Genomic DNA, 15,727 nt, shown 5'->3' with positions numbered 1-15,727 from the left:
AGCTGATAAGTGTGGTAGATGGCATTTTTTTCTTTTAATGTTTTTATAACTTTCCTAAATGATTCTGGTGTGTTTGTTTGAATTTTTACTTGATCCAATTTTGTTTGCTTTATTGTGTAATTGTTTTTCTCTTCTAGATTATTTAGTAGATCAATGAGCGGGTCTATTATTTGGGCCTCGACAAAGATTGGTGGTGGTTTTGTAATATGGTTTGTTTGGGTAATGGTTTTACTTACGGGGTCAGAGTCTATTTCTTCAGTTAGTGAGTTGAAGGAGTTACTTAGTGGTAATTCTTGCAGCCATCGCTGCTTTTCTGTGACTGGGTTTCCTATGGCACTTGTGTCTGTGGTTGTTTTACGTTTTTTGCTAGCCTTCACTGGCTTCCAGCTTTCATCCTGGTAGTATCCTTCATGTTCTGAATTGCTATCTTCCTGTCCCCGATGCTCTTTTGTTTCTTCTGTCTCCATGTTGGTTTGTTTGGTTTTTATATAATATGTTTCTCCTTTTGTTGCTATGTTTATAGTTGGTATCTGCATTGTTATTTTATTTCCTCCTCACTATCACTTTGCAGCACTATTACTTTGGAGCACTTTTTCACTATTCACTTATACCTGGAGAGGACGACCGTCTAGACACGTCCGTCCTCCTCGGCTGTCCGAGCAGGAGTGTCTGAAAATTGTAGCGTATATCGAAAAACAAATTTTCGTTCTGCGTAAAATCTCGAGAAATTCTTCCTTTCTTCGTCCGTGTCACATGATAGACGAATGACGCATCAGATGACTGGTACGATTCCTTAGCATAGAAGAGTGAATTGAAATATTCACGAAGCGCGATGTACTGTTAACCAGTTAACCGTGGAATTTAGTTTTAGAAATCAACGTGAATAAAATGCAAATAAAAATAAACGACGACGAGTATACACGTCGAACACAAAGAAAATGTGTTACGTGTTCCTGTTATAAGTTTTACGACGACGTTAAACCAAAATGACGATGGCTTACATTTTTCTTCGAAAAAATGAATTATTTCCCACATAAAATGTTAAAATTGTAACAAAATAATAAAATTCGTAAACAAGAAAAATGTGAAAAGATAGAAGAAATTCAGTGGATCCTCCCAGTGTGGTATTTCTCGAAACAGAATATCGCACAAAGTGGCACTTCGCAAATCTAACACCAGCAACGTGAAGTGGATTCGATCAATGATATAACTGGTATAAAATTGGGGAAATGTTTTTTGATAGGAAGCGTAGGTTTTACGGTTGAACTCGTAGATGGTGGAGCAACTTTCGAAGCTCGTGTTCGTGGAATTGCATATTCGATAATTTATTCAACACACCTTCGACCAAAAAACTGAATCGCATTATATTTTCTGTATTATATTTCGATCGTTATCGGGGAATACCGGACACACGCAGTAAAACATCCACTCAATTTGCAAGCAGACAAAATTGCGTAAACAATTCGGGCATAGCCGATATATCGGTGAAAATAATCAACTGAGTTTATAAAAAGGAATACGTTGTACAGGGAATAACCGATATAACAAAGGAACAAATCAAATTTTTCAGTTTTACTGACAAAGCGAACGTACCACTAAATAACATTCTTAGCGCTTCTTACTAAAATTTGGAATTTTTATGGTAAATGGTAATGTTTTATATTATACGACAGATGAAACATACCGAGATTAACATTTTTCTCGACGTGTTTAATTCATGAAACGCGGTTAACTGTTTAAAAACGCTATCGACGATAGCTTTTCAAAAGATGTATAAATAAAACGAGGAGATAGAGCGAAATGAAATAACAACGAGTCGTTCGATTTCTCGTTATGTCGTGTTGTTAAGAAGCAACAGAAATGAAATTTCAATTTTCCATTAGAATCGACGGAAGGATCAAACGACGATACGGTAAGAGAAATCGCATGATTCCATTCAAGTGGCACCGTTTTGTCAACGCAGGCTAACGCGTGACCTTTCGTCGTTTCGATCAACATGGTTCAACATGGGTCATACCGCCTGTGCTGTCAGATGTTCAGCCAAATGGTGTTTGCATTTGTCGTAGATAAAACGCTTGGAAAACTCGTCGCGCACTAGTGCGCTTCTCCGTTTTCGCATGAAATCTCCGACTTTTTTCTACTTTCCTAGTTTCCTATTTTTTCTTTTTATCCGTTCTATACGATTCGCCTCTGAAAGGTTATTCTTGCTGTACCGCTACTATTAGGTTGTCCGAAATGTTTCTCTCGTTTTATGAGGAAATAATAGACGCACGTTCTTTCTTTTATATTATTTTGTCGAATTACGTACGATCCGTTTTGTTCTGTTGAGATAAACACCGCGATATTTCACAGACTTACTTTCACGTTTGTACGAAGGTGCACTGTTGTAAAAAATTCTTTTTGCGAAAGAAAGACACTTTTCGGGCAACTTAATACGTTGTGTTCGTTTTATAAAGAAATAATAGACGCGCGATGTCCTTTCTTTTATATTAGTTTATCGAATTATGCACGAACATAATAATAGAGATATAAGGAAATGGATCGCACCTAATTCGATAAAATGATATAAAATAGAAATTGTTGCTCAACTATTACCATTTTATGAAACGAAAGAAACTTCTCGGACAACCTAGTACATCGAACGACTACCGTTGAATAAATTCTCTAAAAACGAAAATGTTTTTAATCGAATTAAACGATCGAGATGGCTGTAATACTTTTGTAGGATTTTACGAATACTTACCGAGCGTTGAAAGTTCGATGTGCTCAAATACTTATAAGCGATTTTTCTTTCTCGAGACGATTCCCTTTCGTTCGCGAACAACCTGAAAATAGAAAAAATATCGTTAACGGGTGTATTCGTGATAATCGTAACAACGTCGTTAATCGATTTATCGATGAATCGTTACGTGTGCTTTACGTTCTTTGCGAGATTCCACGACAAATATCGTTACGCGCGACTTAATCGAGTAAACGACGTTTAAAACGGTTTAAAGTTATTCCCGATATCGCAACTATAAATAGGGAAATGATACAAAGAACAGTGTTTTAACCCTTTGAGTGCTGTGGGCGCATATAGGTGTCTGGCGAAAGCTATCGGTGTGGACTAAGGACATATATATGCGTTTTCTGTAAGTGCTCGGCATGGACTAAGGACGCATGTATGGGTTTTTTTTAATTTTTCACACACAACTAAATTATTAACTCGTGTTATATTTATAAGGTTCAATAATGCGATAATTCAGGGATCGATTCTGAAGTCTGAAAATCGAGTTTTTTTTATTATGAAATGATTTGATAAAATATAAAAATAAACAACAATTAATATGCGTCTATAACAATCAATAACGATGATTACCTAAACGGGAAATTATAAGTCTTTGGTGCAATGTTTACCTGAACGTCCTGAGCTACCGATCTTTCTCCTTCAGTCTTTAAATCTTAAATCTTCAGTCTTCACAATCTCAAACAACTATTCTATAACCTTGTATGTCTCTCTAATGTAATTCTCTGTCCATCCGTCTGGGGAACACGTGCTTCTGCAACTGCTCGTCCGTGCAATAAAGGAAGATCGGAAGATCTTGTATCTTTGAATCTATCAGATTTGTTTTTAGATACAAAAGAAAATTAATAAAAATGTGACTTATTTTTATTCATTCTTTTGTACTGTTCGATCGTTCTCCACTATGATACGGTTTCAACGAAGAAACGTTTTATTTATGTTCAAGTGAGAGTTTTCTAAATCAAGATGAGAAGACAATGGTACAGGCCGAATGTGAATGTGGCAAACTATGGCGAGCCTCAAATCGTCATAGAGGAAAGCACATCGGGCGAAGAGGAAGAGGAAGGGCGAAGGAACGAGTCGCCTTCGCGTTGCATGGATCCCGATTCGACACCCTTAAATCCTCATCTATTGTCTCCCTGGCGAGAGGTCAGGAAACGCTCTCTACCGACTCCGCAATATACTTCCGAGATAACCGCATCACAGGTACTGTCTGATTGGTCATATCTAGAAGAACATACTTGCTTACGGGCCACATCCCCTTTCTTGATAATGTACTTTTAGTGTATCCTGTTAGCTTAACAAAACATAACGTTGTCCAACGTTTGCATAATATATTTAAATATATTCCTATTAGGTCATTTGTTGTCTGTATATTTTCCCTTTCGATTTTGTCCTGGACTTCGATAGGTAATCCAATGACAATCAGGTGTATCCTCACCTCTTCATCCATTTCCCTTTGTACTTCCAATATTAGTCGTTCTTTCTCTATTGCATATTCTACGAATGAATCTGAAAGGTATTTAAAGTTGTAAGCATATCGTATTGCCGGCCAACCTTTATTCTTAAAGGCTTTGAGAAATGCTTCTTTCCAATCTTCCCAGTTGTGTCCTCCAGCTTTCAATAGATTTGTCTGGTACCACCTTTTTGCTGTTTTTCCTAGGTACTTTCTCAAACCTTTGACTTTTTCCTCATCGCTTTTCATTTTGTATTTTTTGCATTCCTCTTCATACTCTGATATCCAGTTTGTGGCTTTCTGAGTTCCTTCAAATCGTTCTATATTGAAGTTTATTTCCTCTATTTCCCTCTTATCTCATCTTTGAAGGGTCTCTAGAAGTTTTTCCATGTCCAGGTTGAGTTTCTCGATTTCCGTCTTTGTTTTTCTTGTGGAGGTTATTTCTGCTTCCTCTAAGACAATGTCTCGGAATACGAAGTTTGAATCCATATCGGTATACAGTGCTGCTGTCTCATCGTCTATTGTGAGTTTAATATTTCTATATTGGCCTACCTTGGTTAGACTGTTTGCGGTCTTTTTCACTGTTGGTAAACTGAATAATTGTTGATGGTACTTTCTTTCTTGATATTCCGGGGGGAAAATATAGCACATTTCGTCTTTTGGTCCTCTGATAGATTCTATACTCTCTATCTTCTCCCCTTTCGCGTTCTCGGTCATGACGACGCGTAGGTTAACTCTCAGCGGCATGACGTGGCGAAAATCGATTTATAAGGTTCAATAATGGGATAATTCAGGGATCGATTCTGAAGTCTGAAAATCGAGTTTTTTTTATTATGAAATGATTTGATAAAATACAAAAATGAACAACAATTAATATGCGTCTATAACAATCAATAACGATGATTATCTAAACGGGAAATTATAAGTCTTTGGTGCAATGTTTACCTGAACGTCCTGAGCTATCGACCTTTCTTCTTCAGTCTTTAAATCTTAAATCTTCAGTCTTTACAATCTTAAACAACTATTCTATAACCTTGTCTGTCTCTCTAATGTAACTCTCTGTCCGTCCGTCTGGGGAACACGTACTTCTTCAACTGCTCGTCCGTATCGATCTCTCCGTTAAACACAGCTTGTCGTGCTACCCGTAAAACAAAAAGAATCCCTATCCTACATGAACTCTAGGGATTTTACATATTTACTAAATTTAGTTTTCTAGTTTATTACCCAAATTCTAGTTAACTGTAAATTTCAATGTTTATAATAAATAATTAAAAATAACTAAAAAATAACGCTCTTGAATCATTTAATCTCTTTCATTTTAATCATTTAAACTACTATAACTTATTACGATTTGCGCTTTGAATAGTTAATCAACAGAGTTCAGTCTAACGAAAAAGTATTCCGTCCACAGCGATCGTCAGCGCTAGACACGCGTCGTCCGTATGGACGACATAGGCCGTGAGTATTCAGCACTCAAAGGGTTTATCGTCTGTGATAAAGCTTTTAGTTTCGAAAGCTCTGTTAAACTCGTTATGGTAAAATTAATAGACACTATAATCTTAACGAATTATCTTTTGTATTCGTAAGAGGCCCGACGATTTCTTTATTATGGGAAAATAATTTCAGCGATATTTTTCGCTTTTAACGCGTTTGCAGCGCGTACGCGTATATCCTTGCCTGTTGCGCGTTATACGTTTTAACGTATGTGCATAATTTTCTATCTACCAAATACGCGCAGCTTTTAACGAAGCAGAGCGAAACGTTTGTAAAATTGAAATGTTAGAACGATGTTTCCGATAAAATTCTTTGTTCCCGGCAGGTTGAACTGCGAGACCGATGCGTTTAAAAGTGCAATTTTCGAGGAATTAAACGCACGAAATTCTGAATATTAGTTCCTTCGTTATGCCTTTGTCATATTCGTTTCTATCTTTATCATTATTCGACAGGTTATTCGCAACTCGTGCAACGAAATAGAAGGATATCCATACGTTGATCCAAATTTCTTCTTTCAATCATATAATTGGCTTTCTTTTGCATAAAACGATATTATCGAAACGTTATCATAGATATAATCTGGTTCTGGAAAAAATCGAAGAACGTCGTGTAAAAATCGATTTTAATTTAAATTGTCTTAAATATCCTTTAACGAATACGTCGTATTCTTTCGTTCTATTACGTTTAAATTAACAGTTATCGTCCTTTATGTCGGCCATTTCCTTCGTTTACGTTCTTTTTCACTTTCTACCGTAATAGATCAGCCACGGATAGTCCATTTCGACGAATAGTTTCTCTCGATCGACGTGGAAACCGTCGAAAAGAAAGATTCAGGATATTGTAGCCGTTCGCCGATAAGGAGCGCCATTTACGCCGAAGGAGATCCGTTCTCTTAGAACGTTCATAGAGCTCTGGGCCTTTTCGTTCTATAGTATTAATATAAATCTAGAAATTGTACAGCCCAACTTTAAGTCTATCGCAGCTTCGTTCGAACGACGCTACTTCGTCCTGTACAAATTTCGATTCCTCCGATGAAACGTGTATTCACAGCAAAGTACTTTTTTCTGTAATCTAATTATGGCTTGCGAAAGTGTTCGAAAAATCTTGATCGTTCCGAGGTGACGCGTATCACACGAACAATAGAAAACTCGGAAAATACCGAAAGGTCGGATGATACCGGCGTTCGTACGGTAAAATCGTAAAATTGATTTCGATAACTTAACATCGTACGTGCGTTTCAGTTTAGTTGACTATTTGATCGATTAAAAGTTCAATTAATCTACTTACTTTGTTCGCGCGGTGCCGGCGTTAAAATTTCGAAAAAAAAACGCGCAGTTAGGAGAAAGCTGGAAACACATCGTATAATACGAGACTCGGATAGCCGAAACTTCACTGAGCTGGCGGAAATTTTGCGTAGGATCGCGTATTATGCCAAACATTTTGAAATCCCGTTAACGCTGTAACGAGACACGACTATCGTGATTATGTTCGTTACATCAGTTGCGACTCTTCAATTTTTGTACTTTCGAGTCTGTCCCTATTTTAACGATAATAAAACATATTTGTAACGTTGGGAGAAGAGGTTTAATCAAGAAAATTGAAACGAAAATGTGCGATCTTTTTTCATTTTCTTCAAAACGAAGGTATTCTCTAACGTTGTAAGAACGTAATTGGGTCGACCCACACATAACTGGACCTGAAATGATCGAAAGGGCGTAGCAGGCTTTTTTTTTATTTATTACAAGCGTACAGTTTTGTCAGGTTCAGCCAAATATTAGGTTGCCCCAAAAGTGTCTTTCCTCTACGAATATGTCTTTTACGACAATGCATCTTTATATAAACACGACAGCTAATCTGTCAAATGTCGTGGTCTTTACCTTAATAGAACAAAATGGAACGTACGTAGTTCGATAAAATAAAGGAAACAAGAAACGTCGTGCGTCTATTATTTTCTTATAAAACGAAAGACTCTTTTGTTGTACAACCTGATATTTGAACTGTCGATAATTTTCGAGAAAGGTCCTGTAACTTCCATATACATTTTCCGATCCATTTCAAATTTTTCCAATACAATACTCGCGTCTCGTTACAGCGCCAGCGAAATTTCCAAATATCTCGCATGACACGCATCGCACATTCGTGAAAACATTCCGTGATAAACGTTGGAACGCTTTCTCAAGCCATTGGGTATATCGCACCGATGAATTTCGAAATTTCACTGGCGCTGTAACGAGACAAAACTATGCTGATTATTATTATTATACGTGCAAAATGTGGAACAGATTTGAAAATGTATCACACAAGTATCGGGAAAAAGATCATCGAATTATTGGAAAAACCAATTTTGTTTGCTACGTCGATAAGCCACGGTAAATAGCGAGATCGTTTTTGAGACTAATAGTGCGTTTAAAACTACTGTTCATACCGTGTGCTAATTTTTCACTAATACTAAATAAACTACGTTCGCAAGTAAATGTCCAGAATAACGTAATTTCCATCTGCATTGTTGGTTTCGTTTCAAATTTCACTGTTATAATTCTCGCAGCGATTCCTGTCTCGTTACAGCGTTAACAAACTTTCGGAAAGTGTCGCGTAATGCGCATTTGGAAAAAATTTTCCGTTGCGAACGTTGGAATAGCAGCGCGAGCCACCGCGCAAATAGCGGGAAACAATTTTTCCTTGGGAAACTTGGAAGCTCGTGTCATCGTTTAGAACACGTACCTGCGTTGTGTTTTATCTATGTTTGGTACTTTGAAGTCTAAGTATAAACCTTGTTTGCACGGTGCAACTAATCCGTGACAAATCGAGCAAAGTAGAGGCTGCATTTCATCGAATCAAGGAACGTTTGACGTGTACACCGTGACATACAGAAACTTGTACATCTCTGAAAGCCAACGCTTTGATGTTTAACGATGAATGCTCAATTCTCAGAAACGATGCTGTCGTTGAAATTAAGCTAGTCGTTTCTGCCGGCGTACGCGGAATTTCCTTTCTATGGGCTCTCGCGTACAAACGTGTTTATGTTCATTTACACCGTCTTTCTATACGAGAGGTCTAATCAGTTCGTAGAGCCGATTTATCGGTTTCTGTGCGTACAGCTGCGTTACCGTTCGTCGAACGAATCATGCAAACCAGACAATTGCCCGATTTTAAGACGCGACGCGATAAACGCGAACAACTGGTTCAGTGGGACGACGATAATATCGATCAGAACGTTCTACGTAAAATTAGTTAGAAACGATCCGCCTGTTACGATCGAACTTGGGCTATTGGCATCGATTGTGGTAGTTACACTTGGCTAGCAAGTGTAATTAGAAGAATACGAATCCTTGGCAAATTAACGAATAGTTTCTTTCGAAATTTACTCTTAACCGAAGCATTTATCTTTTATACGATATCATACACAGCAACTGGAGAACCCGGAGAAGCGTTACCACTGCGAGAATTACGCTCAGCTAATAAACGCAAACGAACGAGAGACAAATATTCTGATAAGTTCGGCAAGCAAATGTTATCTCGTTTCTAGAAATAATTGTTAATAAGGAATATGCTAACAAGGAATTTGCTAATAACCGTAAGGTTGTATTAAGCGTACGATTTATGCTAAATATAAATTGCACGAATGCGACGACAGTTCGTAACAAATTGAGTTCGATAACGACAATGTTAATTGTTTATCGTTTGTGCAACGCCATGAGGCGATTCTTCTCGAAAAATTGCAAGTGCCGAAACGACGGTAATTAACGCCATATTATTATAAAATAAATTCTAGGTAGTTTTAACGCGAAAGATTTATACTGTTTGAATAAATTCTCGTTCGTAAGTATTTGCCCGAATGCTGGTCTCGTGCGAAACGCGATAATTAAAATTGCGGATTTTTAGCATACGCAATACACGCAAGAAGATATAAAATTGCACAAATATTTGAGATATAATTGTAGATGAAACTTTCAGCCTGAGATCCAATCGAACCGGTAGCCTTTCTAAAACCGATCTCTACTTTCAAATCAACTTTAAATTTCAGCCTGTTTTTATGAGAAAATTCTCAAACTAATATGATGCTCCTCGGACAGCTCTTCTCTGCCTTCTCTTTCGCTCTCCACTCGTCTCCCCCTAGAGAACAGCGTAATAGGACTACGTGTGCTCGTAGTCGGAGACAAAATTGGCGTTCAGGTGATATTCTACGGGAGCTTATTTTTCTAGATGACTCGTAACCCTGGCAAGTGTCAGTCTTTAATCTCTTAACGTACAATTTTGCTCCGCCTAACCGGTCAAAGACGCGCAATTTCTTCCTCGATCTACGTTCGCGATCTAAAGACGCTCGATTATACGCACACAGAGACGCACGAAGATACTCGAAGACTCTTAGAAACTTTTCACTTTTCCTATATTACACGAAATATTTAGAAACTTCATTAACAGCACGACGAGCCACGATTATACGTGATTATGAAATTTCTAAAATTTCTAATTTCTCTGCAAAACCGTATCCAGAAGTTACATAAAATATTCGTCGCGCAAAGACGATGAAAATATTTGAGCAGTCAATTATTCGCTGTGTTAAGCCACGATATTTAGCGAAACGATCTTTATCACCAGTTGTAATGTTTAAGACTACTTCTATTCATGCTGTATACTAATTTTTCGCTAAATGTATATTTGCCATAAATGTTACAATTACAAGACATCATAACTGTTACAAGAGAAGTTTCCAAAGTTGCGATATGAAGGTTGATGTTTTTAATTAAAAAATTTTTGATCGCGAATAACCGTTAAAACGGATTAAAGTTTTTTTGATTGCTGGTAATCGTTATCGACGAGAGAAATTTCACTTTGGTTACCAATAACCAACATAAATGACCGGATTTTTAAAATATTTTTTTTTTTTCTTTTTTCTGTTACGAGTAACTGTTATCCGTGGCGAGAAAATTTTATTTTGGTTATCGATGACCATTATCGATGGCAAAAATTTGCTCTACATTGTCAATTATCACTGGCTATGTTATCAATCGTTATTAACGTCACTGATAATTATTGGGTTGGAAACTAGGTGATTGCGAATTTTGTCAATATCATCTAATGACAAAACTCGCAATCACCTAGTTAACAAGCCAATAGTACGTGTGTTCGCAGTTATTCATAAAACTTGTGTGTTTTATCGAGCAAACAAAAAGATATGAAAATATATGAAACGAATAAGATGAAAGATATCGCAGTAGAATATTTTTATTAACAGTTGCGCCGTGATATCTTTTATCTTATGCTTTGTTTCGTACATTTTCGTATCTTTTTGTTTGCTTAATAAAACATATCAGTTTTATAATTAGGCTTCTTTACGTTGCCAGTGAAAACCGATTATCAGCAATGTCAATAAATATCGACGATAGGCGAATGTGACTAGAAAATATTTTTTTCATCGATATTGCTTGGCGATAATCGAAAATCAATTTCGTCATCGATAATGGTTATCGGTAGCTAAAGCAAAATTCGGTTTTCCTTGATAATGGACACTGTTCGATAACCGAACAAAAATTCAGGTCACTTCCATTGATTACTGTTTCAAATTAAATTCCCATGATCTAAAATTATTATCGAGCGACCGAGGAACAAATCGAATCGTTCGTAATGATTATTCGTAATCAGAATTATTAACGATTAAAATTCTTGAATCGTATCGCTTTTGGAGAAATTGAAAACTGGCTTTCGTTTAAATAAAAACTAGTTTCTACCCAATGATTTTCCTGCCAAAAAATATTTAACGTAGTTGTTATTTTGGAGCTTCGCTTGTAACTTCCACGTAGATTTCCAGATTGATTTCTAATTTTCCTATTGTAATATAACAATTAATACGATATAATATAATAATCTTAATATTAGATTATAAATATTAACATTGTAGGATTTTTTTATTTATTTATTTTATTTGGGTATGGTCGTTGTCACAAGATCACCGGCGATCTATCGGTTTCGTGATTTCTTGCGTTTCCGACGTGATACTGGCAACCTCACCATACACGCCTATTACATCAATGCACTCGTGTTCAGTGTCTCCATACACTGCACTCGCATTCAGTGTCTCCATACACGCCTATTACATCAATGCACTCGTGTTCAGTGTCTCCATACACTGCACTCGCATTCAGTGTCTCCATACACGCCTATTACAACAATGCACTCGTGTTCAGTGTCCCCATACAATATAATTTAGCTAAACTATAAAGGAACAAAATACCAGTTATATCAAGTTTAATGTTAGGAAAACCCAATATTTTAGATCCACCCGAGGACGTGTGATAATCAGAATGGCCGTGTCGGAGATGAAAGAACACCGGAGCCTCCCCTTTGGAGCGGTGGGAGGACCCCCTTAGTGCTGTAATCCAGATTTCATCATAGCCGCACTAAGAAACTGTTGTAATTCGATCCGACTGTACTTATTCGAAATTTATGATAGTGAGCTCGGGCTCGAGGCGACAACCGGTCGCCGAACGTAGTCGCGGTCAAGGGATGAACGTTCTATCTAACAGAGGCATGAAGTAACTCTATAGCTTTCCTTAAAAGAAATACTTGGGACGGGGCACGACGGTAAACATTTCAACGATTTCTGTCCCGTGGCTCGCCACACGCAGACTTTGTCCTTCGGGTAAGACGATTGCCAGATGCCAACGCATCTTCACAGTATATGTTTAGCTGGGCGAATATTAGCTACGAATATTAAATTTCAATTACACAAAGTCTCTCAAATAGACAAATGGCCTGTGCCTCAACTACGGGAAGATAAGAGAAATCTATTCTTCCACGAACGACGCTTCTCGCTAGCAACTTTCCCCAAGGACAGCTAATATCTTTTTCTAACCACCAACATGGAAATTGACCAATTAACAGCAACGTCAATTTCCCTCACCCTTCGAACGAAGACTTTTCTCCGCGAATCCGATGATCTCGTGCCCTTAGGTACACCCATCATAGTTTTCTTCGACAGCGTCACCGCGACGGAGAGTCACTCTCTAGTGCGATCTCATCAGTAATCGACCTGTCTTTCGTATACGTAATAATTACCCCTTGCTCTAACATACAGTGTAACTTAGACGCAAACGAAGGGTAAAGTTCAGCATCCGTTGACCGCGGAAACGTTGCCGGAGCCGAGACCATTGTCATAGTGCCGCGAATATCGAAACCTTGCGATTATCTATCGACGCTGTAATCTCCCTAATTTGTGTCAATAAACTCAACTATTGTTACACCGCACCTATGGCTAATTTCAACGAAGATTCACCGAACACCCCCACCCCCAATCCTGACGTGCATCCGACATATATATTATTATATTATTATATATTATTATATTAAATCTTCAGTTGGTTTAGTTGAATGTTCAGTAATGTAATTTTCACAAGGTGGTTTCGTATATTAGATGAGTAGTTGGTCGATATAATAATATGTGAATATATATATATATATACATTTCACAATGTAATTTTCCATTATGTAAAATATATATATGCATATGTATATGTACGTGTATTGTTATTCTCATTGTTTCTCGGATCGTTAAATTTTCAAACTTTAAACAATATAGTAGTCGCTGCCACCAGAAACAGTCTAAGGACTGTTTCAATTAGATATTTCTTGTTAGATTAAGCAGCGTTGATTGGAGTTTAGGCCACTGGTCAACAATCTCCACGTTTCGGCTAACCTGCTATGCGCAGGAATACTAGCACTAGCACGGGAGAGGATTGTTTGGAATAAACAATTATATTATAAACAATTATTACTGGCGGAATTAATGACGAATTATACTAATTATTAATATTATTTATTATTTTAGTTATTAATTATTAATAATGATTAAAAGTTGACTCACCTGACGTTGGCCTCCGCTGATGAACGGGCAGGCCGCTGGGGTGATTCCGGTTTTACAAAGATTGACACTTGTATAATTTTTTTTTTGTTTTAATCTTTATTTAACTATTTCTTATTCTAACTGATAACAATTATTCTTCTTTATTTTAACTAAATTATTCTACTGAACCAACTAATCACAATTACTCTATTCTATTTCTTTATTCTAACTGAATCAACTGATCACAATTACTCCTTTTTAATTTCGTTAAATTCTCCGGAACGCTAACAATTTCTCTGACTCTGATTATTCTCTTATTCAACTGAACCGCTAACAATTTCTTTATTCTAACTGATAACGATTACTCTTCTGTAATTTCGCCAAAATCTCCCGAACAGCTAACAATTACTCTTACTCTATTTTCGCTAAATTCTCCCGAACGCTAACAATTACTCTTACTCTATTCTAACTGAACCAACTAATGACAGTTACTCTCTTTTCACAATTACTCTTCTTTATTCTAACTGAACCACTAACAATTACTCTCCTTATTTTCGCTAAATTCTCCCGAACGCTAACAATTAATCTGATTTGAATTGTGTCGCTACGTTTTTTATAATGACATCCCCAATGGGATGACAGTCATGTGACAGTTCGTTCCGGTGGGAATCGCAATGCTGCAGGTTTTTTAGAGTTTCCATGAGAGAACGTGGATTTTGATGATTGCTGATGTCTTGTTTGCTTCATCCCACGCCGTGTCTTGATTTCTCTTATACCTTTTCGATGCTGATGGAAACACTCAAAATACGTGATAAAATATAGATATTGCAGTGGTTTGTCTTTCGTCGAGATTGCGTCTGCAGTCCTTCCGAATCCTTTCCTGCTGATGCCAATGGGAACGATCAAGGCACGTGCAATCCGTTTTGTCAAAATTGCAAGGACTTTCCATACGCGTGTAGCAACGTGTCTTTGCCGAAGTTGCATCTGCGATGCTCTTGTAACCCTTCATAGCGGTGGTCATCTCGCAGTTCCGCCGTGGCTTTTGTATGTGTAGCACGCGTTATTTCTTGTTTCTTCCAATAAAATATTTTTACATAATGGTAAGTTTTAATATATCATTTTGAAGTCGTTGTAGTGTGATCGTGAGGGTTTGATTTAATTATAAAGTTGTATAGTTTTATATTTTGAGGTTATCTTGTATTCACAATGGCGTGCTATGAACTTTGGTTATATGAATCTCGATCAGTGATTTTTAATATGCGATCGCTATTTCGGTATTTTAGTTTATTGGGGTTTTTATCTTCTTTTGGTGATTACAGGTTATGTTGAGTCATGGACACAAAAGCGTCCGCGCCTGTGCGAACTGTGTGAGTATGTGTTTTTAGTATTCTATCTCGTTTCGCATGTTGTTTGTTTCCTTAAACTTGTGAATTTGTTTTAGCGCAAGAGGAGGAAGATATGTGAATGGTACAAGATGACGTGATCGACGTGCGTGTGTGAATATGTGCGAAGGATGATGCTGAAGTGGCGGTTTTCCACCCAAGTAGGCACAGTGGCACCTTCGTTGGCGTCGTGTCCTGATGATCTTTTGACAATTTGGTTTTATTTGACAATATGAGATATATTTTGCTCCTTGTAGATTTATATGTCCATATTTGTTATATATTAAATCGTGTATATTTTATATTACTTTCTTGTTATTAGGTTATTAGTTGTGTAACTCCAGTTTCTGATCTATGGAAAGTAGTGAAACGTCTTCACGAAATACAATTTCATTCGTTTTCCTCCCTTGCATTGGCACGCTGTGAGTGGTGTCGACTTCCAAATGAGGTTTGTGCATCTTGATTATTATGCGTTTAATGATAGATACGGAGGTATCTTTGTCAGAGGTTTCCATGCGGACTGTCTCGGTGTGTATCTTGTTATGATTTCTTTTATTTAGTTCATCCTGCTTCTTTCGTGTTTTATTCACTGCATATGATATTTCAGTGCAAGAAGAAGAAGAATTGTAAAGAATCCGTAAGTGGCCCTAGAAGACGCAGTCATCGTGTGAGGTGTTGTCGGCAGGAACGAAGAGTCGAAGTTGTTGAAGAAGTCGTGTGACATTTGTATTGTTTCTGGTTATATACAACGCTATTTCACATATCTATGTATA

The 15,727-nt window shown here is 37.2% G+C and overlaps 1 protein-coding gene and 2 long non-coding RNA genes across 3 annotated transcripts in view; 1 reads left to right on the top strand and 2 right to left on the bottom strand.

Moving 5' to 3' along the window:
- Positions 1-3,088, bottom strand: part of LOC125384752 — a 101,941-nt gene extending 98,853 nt beyond the window's left edge. Inside the window, exons 1-2 of the mRNA XM_048404615.1 lie at positions 3,054-3,088; positions 2,744-2,825 (exon numbers count right to left, since the gene is read on the bottom strand). The gene's annotated coding sequence lies outside the window, so the exon portion shown is untranslated. The remainder of the gene's footprint in view (positions 1-2,743; positions 2,826-3,053) is intronic.
- Positions 3,089-3,222: 134 nt separating this feature from the next.
- On the bottom strand, positions 3,223-5,197 carry LOC125384760. Its single transcript, XR_007223520.1, has 3 exons — positions 5,184-5,197; positions 3,397-5,048; positions 3,223-3,261 (listed from the first exon to the last, which is right to left on the bottom strand). It is a non-coding gene; the product is annotated as an uncharacterized LOC125384760 (long non-coding RNA).
- Positions 5,198-14,230: 9,033 nt separating this feature from the next.
- LOC125384671 lies at positions 14,231-15,245 on the top strand. The gene is made up of 3 exons (XR_007223312.1): positions 14,231-14,672; positions 14,892-14,939; positions 15,014-15,245. It is a non-coding gene; the product is annotated as an uncharacterized LOC125384671 (long non-coding RNA).
- The last annotated feature ends 482 nt before the right edge of the window (positions 15,246-15,727 follow it).

This window comes from Bombus terrestris, chromosome 3 (genome assembly GCF_910591885.1).
Source record: "Bombus terrestris chromosome 3, iyBomTerr1.2, whole genome shotgun sequence".
Taxonomy (NCBI): Eukaryota; Metazoa; Arthropoda; class Insecta; order Hymenoptera; family Apidae; genus Bombus; species Bombus terrestris.
Note: the sequence above shows the minus strand (reverse complement) of the source record. Positions and strands in the feature narration are given on the sequence as shown.